The sequence below is a fragment of the Chelon labrosus genome (assembly GCF_963514085.1).
Source record: "Chelon labrosus genome assembly, chromosome: 20".
Lineage (NCBI taxonomy): Eukaryota > Metazoa > Chordata > Actinopteri > Mugiliformes > Mugilidae > Chelon > Chelon labrosus.
Window position 1 is genome coordinate 16,999,418 of NC_140353.1, and position 8,005 is coordinate 17,007,422.

Genomic DNA, 8,005 nt, shown 5'->3' on the forward strand with positions numbered 1-8,005 from the left:
TCCCCTGCCTGGCAGAGCCCATGTTCAGCCCCTAGCTAGTCAGAAACATCTGTGCAGTTAATAATTTGATAAACAGCTTACACAAATGCTAAATTATCTTCTCCCTCCCCTCCCCTTTTCTTCCTCCCCTTGTGCGAGACTTGGAACAGTTGGCTCACCTCTCTGTGGCGTTGGCTTTATCTGTCTTTTGTGGCTGCTCTTCCACAGCTCTGGCTCTCCCCGCACTCCTTTCACTGTCACTTAGATGCTGAAGCGGTGTTTTGGGGTTAATGCAAGTCCTCATTTCTCACCTATGAAAAAAAAAAAGGGCGTGGGTATTGTGGCAAGTTTAAAATTAACTTTGTCTGAACATTTGTTATTCATTCACAGTTCCACCCGGATAGCATTTACAAAAATAGAGGAGAAGAACGGTGACATTTATCAACACATTTTAACATTTACTCTCTCGCCATTCAGTTAAAACCTATTGTTTGGCAGAGAACTCAGGTGACTCCCTCTGAAATTGCAAATTAAGGTCTGACATATTTTTCCCAGAGAGCATTCTACATCAGAGTGCAAAAGCTTTCAAGTTCCATGTGTTAATTCAATGGTCACTTGTTTCTATAATTGGCTGATAACACTAGCGAAAGAGATTTGACCGGGCTTTTATAATCGTTTCAGAAAGTAGGCACTTGTAGTTGGCACAGGTATAGTTGGATTTTCACAAAGTTATATTAAAAAGATTAAATGTGTCCAGATGATGATATTAGTAGTATCCGCTCGAAACCAGGTCAGATTAAATTTTAAAAGGGAGACAAAATATTACAGTCAAATTTTTATGCGCTTGTGTGTGCGTGCCCGCATGCGGTTTATTTGTGTGTCCGTATTTTGTGAGTGCATTTTTGTCTATGAGAGGACAGCAATTAGTTAAGTGCTATCAAGTGGATGAAAAGCTGCAACAAATCCCCCTTTATAATTTCATGGAAAAGAAAGCCGACAAACCAGAATGGGACGGAGGGGAGCTAGTTTCCAATGCTTGCCTTTTCAGTTGCAACTTTCATCGAACTGCGAGAGTGTGTGCTAAGCTGTTCTAGGACACATTGTGCAGTGAATTTTCAGATCGGTTTTGTCGCTATTGCCTCCTCTATTACTAACTTTGAGCAACGAGGTCAGATTCACCGTGATGCTGCACTTGTTGGTTATTTGAATAAACATCAGTGCAGTCTCGAGTGCTGTCTGAGAGCACAATGCTCCAATGTGGCTTGGAACAAAGACTCACAGGTCTAATAACAATGGCTTGTTGTTAGCACATGCTCGCCTTGTGGTGTTGTAGTTTGCAGAATCATTCTCCATTTTGTGGCTATCTGTTATTATTTCCTTTGGGCATCTGCCAGCGGTTTCATCCAGGCTGTTGCCAATCACTCTCGCATGCTTGTGGTCCATGTGTAGATCTTGTCAGCAGGCGACAGAGACAGGAAGGAGAGGATCATCTCTCAGTTTGACAAGAGTCTTTGAGCCTGGAGATTGACCGACAGCTGATAGGAGGGGCGGTGTGGCTCACAACAGCAAATAATGGCAGCGCGCGGTTGTCAGATGATGGCATTCATGTTTACTGGACTGTTTGGGTCAGGTCTCTGACAGCCAGGGCCTGATGTTTGCTCCTGTAGTGGTTCTGGTCTGTAACACTGATCTACAGTCTTGTTTAGACAATGCCCCTTCACCTCCCTGTTTACCAGCCAGGCGGTAGTGAATCAGCTGTTGAACCAAAGGGTAGCTTGTTACTGATTTTGTCTCACTGTGTCTCACAGTATATTTAATGTATGTTTACTTAGGCCTTATATTCATTATACTATACAATTTTAGCCAGATTTTGTGTCTGGTATCACGTGATTTGGGTCCAGAGGAAAACAAAACAGGAAAAAATACCTATGCATGCCATTATGAGTCATTATGTAGTAAACAAGATCAACTCCACGACGCTCAGATGACGTGATCAACGACTTACTGTGTTTTTTCTGTCCATCACCGCATAAAGCCCACCCAAACAGGGCAGGGGGGGCATAATCAGTTCCTACCAGAGGAACTCTAGACCAAATTTCCACTTCAAAAATTTTGTGGAAGTCAGGCTAATTTCCAGGCTAATAAAACATAGTTGCTTTATTTTTTTTTTAAACCTGCACCTTGCTAGCCTGGAAGCCAGTGCTAAGTTCACCCTCTCACAAAATTTTAGTTGGTCTGGAGTTGAATTCATTAGAATTCATTATGCCTAGCAAAGAAATACCTCTCAAATCGTTTGGTTGGGCTTTATTGGAGATGGACAGAAGAGTAATAGTGACCTTGTCATGCACGTCACGTCCCCAACAAAATGGCTGCCGCCGGAGAAGTGAGATGTTAAGATTCGGCTATTTTGTAAAAGATATTGATAGCGAAATAACTTTAAAGGGTGAACAGTTAATAGTGGTTAAGGCTTTTGTCAAGAAGCAAATGTGAGACAATTCATTGAAAAGATTGGTTGTAAGAATATACAAATGGATGCATGAGATATTTTTTGAATAACAATATCCGAATGGCGTGTTACCAGACTCAATCTTTGTCTTCATATGTATGCTTTTGTAACTTCCTGTCTCAAGAATCAGCAGTGCAGACAGTAGACAACTTATTAAACGAACACCTCTTTCTACACCCAAAGAGCCAATCCAGTCCTGGATGGCCCATTTGACCCAATCCTCCAGGAGAGGCCCACAGGGCACATGTCACATCCACATTAAGGCATTAGGGAATGCTTTATTTGTTTGCGTGAGGGGCATCCTCTCCTGTCTGTTCTGTGGGTCACACTCAGTTGACACTGCTGTTGGAAGTCATTGCGCTTATGTGGGTTTAGTCTTCCAGGTCAAATTATCCTTCAATTTGAACTGAAATTGGGAATGGCAGAGGCAAGGATCAGCTCGGGCCCAGGCTCTCTCCTCAATATTAAGCCATCACCGCGTTGTAAGGCGAGCTGCTGTAATGAACCCTGTCACCGCTACCACCGCGCCAATATCCCCACAACACAGCGTGCATATTGATTGGAGATTGTGAGTGCGAGTACATGCTTGCGCGGCTGTGTGTACGCAGTGCATGTGTGCATGCTCACGGAAGCCCACCTTTTTCTAGCAAGAAGCAAGGGAATCGTCTTACTCTCCGACTGATTAGAAAGCTCATGCATAGGAAATCACGACAGAGACACTGCTCCCCATCTGCCCGCAGTGCAGGTGAAAACAATTTACACATCGCCAGGCTAATGGATACATTCATAGGGAGCGCAGACAGAGGGGAAGAGGGATTGACGGGGAGAGAGGGAGAGAATAACAGAGAGCGAAAAAGAGAGGGGTTGTAATGGGCCCAGGCCAATGCAGGCCAGTGGCCCTGCTCATGCGGCCAAGCCAGATAGCAGCGTATCAGATAACACATAATCACCAGGGTCAGAGACTAATGAATGCGGTCGTGGCCCACCAGAGCAGGCTTTTGCCCGCACTAAAGACACTTGTAAACAATTCGGCTGGGTGAAACATGGCAATAATATGTTGATTCAGCAGGTAATGAGGTTCTCCCTGAATCAATACCCCCAGCTAACCCCTCTCCCAGGTGGGCCAGTGAAGAGCAGCGAGCCATGTTGGTGAGCGCACACCTCTGCCGATGACCTTTCCATGGCAGTAAGGACACGAGGCAGTCTGAAGAGGACTATTCTCGTATTGCACAAGGCGCTGAGTGTCAGAACTTTCATTCGCGGCAAGCAAATGAACAGGCAGGCGCTGCATGCTAATGAGCGGCAGGCTATTTTCCACCTTTTTTATCTGCACATTATGCTCTTGACTTTGGAGAAGGTGGGAATTAGGTTGGACCTCAGTGTCAGGCTGCCTGATGGCTCCGCTCAGGAAAAACTGGTAATTGAAGCCGATGGCTGCCGCGGAGGAGGTCTGAATTTGGAAATAAACAGTTTCAAGCACTGCACGTCATTTCTAGAGAGATGACAGGGGGAATGGAAATGAGCTGTCTGGATCTAATGTGCTTTCGCAGCAGGGAAAAAGGGGGCCATCTTTCAGATAACAATTCCACTCATTAGGACTTCAGTGCCACCGTAATGACGGGAGACCAAGTTGCTAAATTCAGAGAGGACAATTAGGAAATGTTGGCACCCAGACAAACTAAGTAAACAAGGATGCGTGGCTCTGAATTCCACATACACGCTGGCTTGACACTGTGAGATACACCTAATAGCTTTTGCAGGGAGATAAAAAAGAGAAAAGAAATAAATGTTCCCCTACTCGGTAATTCTTGTCATGTAGCAGCTTCTTTATTATTGCTTGTTCATTAGCACAATCGACTAACTTGTTCCCGTGTCATCGGAAAAGTAAGATGTTAACATCTGATTTGATACCTGTTAAAGGGGAAAGGCTGCAGATTAAAAGTATTCATGCATTACTGTTACTGAACTGGATATAGTAATATACTGGAATACTACCATATACTACTTGCATAAAAATTAACATTGATATACACTCACTTGTCATTTCAAATACATTCCGATATAACAGTCCTGCACCAAATCTTATCTCTGTGAAGGTAATGAGGCCCCAAAAATAATAGAAACACATGACGGTACAATGCCATACCATTCAATAGTACTGCAAACCACTGCCTCCAAACAGAAAAATTATTTGAAACTAAGGCTGAATAGCTAAACCTTCTCGAAGCTAAGATTTAGAGCAGGACTGTTGTATCAGAATGCATTCACTTACACTAGTGTACCTAATGAACTGGCAAGTTAGTGTATTCTTTGTTATTTGACCTTTTGGACATAGTTCTTTATTTGTCCTTTTCAAATACAGCTCACAATCTTAAAATATGTTGTTGTTATGTTAATCATATCTAAGCATATTTGAGCATATTTTATGTTCTATTTGTGTCGCCATATTAAATCAAATCATTGAATCCAGTATTAATCTCAGGTGGTAAACAGTGAGGAAGTTGTTATATGAATAGTTGTAATGTATACAGGCCATGGTAACTTGGACAAGTCATTTTTTTTCTGGTATGCTCCTCTACGGTTTTGGCAGATGTGGGCTTTTCACCTTCCTCGCACTTGGCCCCGGTCCGCAGTACCCCCTGCGGCTACCTCCAGCTTCTCAGGCTCTTCAGTGCTCTAGTGTAGCACTGCTATGTGTGTTTCCACAGCATCCCACTGGTTTAGGAGCCACTGCCGCTCCCTATTTTAATTTCCAAAGGATTACCGCCAACAATGCATTTCCTCTAGAGTTGTGCAAAGTTCCTCCACTCCCCTCCTTCACCACATCCTCTCCTTGTTGCCCAAACAAAGCCGCAAATCCCAAAATGTAACTTATGGACATTTCAAGCAGGATTCCATGAGCTGAATGAACGTTTGCTCATTAAAACCTTTCAACATGGCCGCTCAGCTGATTTCTTCCTCACTGCATTAGAGAGGAGAATCTGTTTATGTACTTTCAAATGACGGCAGCAGTTAATCTCTTATGCTTTTTAATGTGTGGCATGTAAAAAAAAACAAAACAAAAGAAAACAGCAACCTTCCATGGATGCGGCGTGCAACCTTGATGTAGCGGGCAAGACCACAGGGGTTTCTTAGACTCCGATAGCCTTCATGCTCATGAATAAAACAGGGGGTTTAGGGGGCTTCCTGTGCAGCTAATTCACAGCGCCGAGCTTCCAATCTGTTTTTATGGTACTTGGGTGGAACAATTTCTCTTCCCCTGCTTCAGGGCTGCATGCAGCACGGAGAGCAGATTCTCGGGAGCTCGTACAGGGATAGTAATTTGCCATAATCAGTCATTGTGCACTGGTGAGTTTAGCACAAGCTGAGACACATGATATTCCATGGCGTTTCTTCAATTTTATGCAAATAAACAAAGCAGCGCAGTTTCTAATGCTGCCCTTTGTTGCTAACGTGAAAATATCTGTTAGCATGTCCCCGCCAGTACAGACGTTATGCAGCTATTAGGTATGAGTGATTTATGCATTAGCTAAGCTCTCATGCGCGTGTGTTATAAAATACAGGTGATCTTTTAAAACTAATGACAGGTTACATCACCGTATCTTTTTGAAACTGCACCTCTCGCCGTCTCCCGCCGCAATTAGCGATGAGGAACGTGGTTCTCTTCCTCGTGAGCCCTGTTTGCAGACTCATTACCAGGCCCTGCTGGTTCCTCCAGCACTGAGAGGAAGTTAAACAAAGCGCCACTCACACACAGCCTCTCCGCCGTGACAACAGGCTCCAGACCCATCGCCAAACGCTGAGAAGTGAAGGGTCTGCGAAAACAAACCACTATGACACCCTTCACTCTTTCTTCCACTCGACCGCACCCTGTCACTTTCCCAGCCAATCACTTGGATCATGAGCTGCGTTATTAAATGAGAAACAGAAGCGACACTTTTCTTTCTTAAATCTTCCGTCCAGTTTATCATATTGAGCTATAAAATGATGGCCCCACTTGTTTTTCACTTTTATTTTAATGTGAAATCATTATTACACGTGTTTTTTGTTGCAACAAGCGGTAAGTTGTAACCGTTAATGCGACGTTAAACAAACACAAACAAGTGCCCACAGATACCCAGAAGAGGTTGAAAATATGTAGTCAAATGTACATATTGATATATTGTGCGCACACACACACACACATACAGTACACACACAACACAAGAGGCAGAGGGGACCTAATTAAATGCAGACAGTGACTGTGTGGACTGGTGTACAGTGGAGCTGGGCCTCAAGCTGCCACAGCAACAGTTCATCTCGGCCAATTAGATGCTGCATCAAAGCCGGGGCGGCCATAAAGCAATGGGTTCACAGGCGATATTGTTGTGTGCGTGGTCAGCAATCAGCAGTGTCCCCCGCTGAGATCTGCCGCCGCTGAAGCTGCAGAGAGAGTCACCTGACGACACCGAGTACAGCAGAGGCCCGCCTGCCCGCTGTGTGATCTTCTCCTAATGCGTGCGCGAAGGAACCGCAGGCCTCAGGAATAGAAGTAATGGGATGTTTAAAAAAAAAAACGTATCTGGACACCCGGCAAGTTTTCTGTTTATTGGTCCCTACTTCAGTCGGAATACGGTTTGATCCTCGCCGTGGCTAAGTGCGATGTGACCGAACTAATGATAAAAAAGTAACTACTTCTGCGCAAATAATTAATAACACAAAGCTGCCCCGCTTTACCTTTTGTTTGCCCGGGTCACGAGCTAGACATAATGATTACCTTGCTGCCATGAAGCTTGACATTCGCATTTTCTGATTCAACAGTCCCAATTTGCATGGTTAATTTTCCCATTGATTTCAGTGAGAAAATTGGCTCAGAAAAATAGAAAGGGGTTCATTTTTTATCTGCCGTTGCATTAATATTATGCAGCTGTGTATCCTGGGCTCCTGTAAATGAAGATGAATATTTAAACGCAACTACGGAAGCAAAGGTTTATAATGTCATTTTTGCTACGGAATGAAACGCGTTCGCAAATATCTCACTGACTCTCTGGTACTTATATCTCAGTAGTCAGCCCCATCTAATGTAGATACTGTTGATCCTATAAGAGCTGTTGAGACCAGAGAATGACAGCATACGGAGTGTAGTCAAGAGTAAGTCCAATGTTTAACCTGCAGATGGGCACGGATACACTGAGACTCCCGGTCTAAGACTTATAGAGACAACAGTTGCTCTGTCTCTCTTCTCAACTCTAAAGCTGCGAGTGAGGCGGGAGTCTGCCCAGGATGGGTTTCCCAGGATTAGGAGGGGGTCAGGGATGGAGTGCTGCCACTCTCCCTCTCAGCAGCCGAGCCACAGCTCCCTCATTATACCTGAGGAGTCAAAACATTACCCATGGTGCACTGGGGGCCTCTGGGACAAGCCCACCCCTTGCACTACACAGGGCGGGTCGGATCCACTTCCACAACTGAGTATGGATTTTTGTGTGTGTGTGTGTGTGTGTGATCCTTGTTAGCACAAATCGAGATGGAGGTTTGCATGCG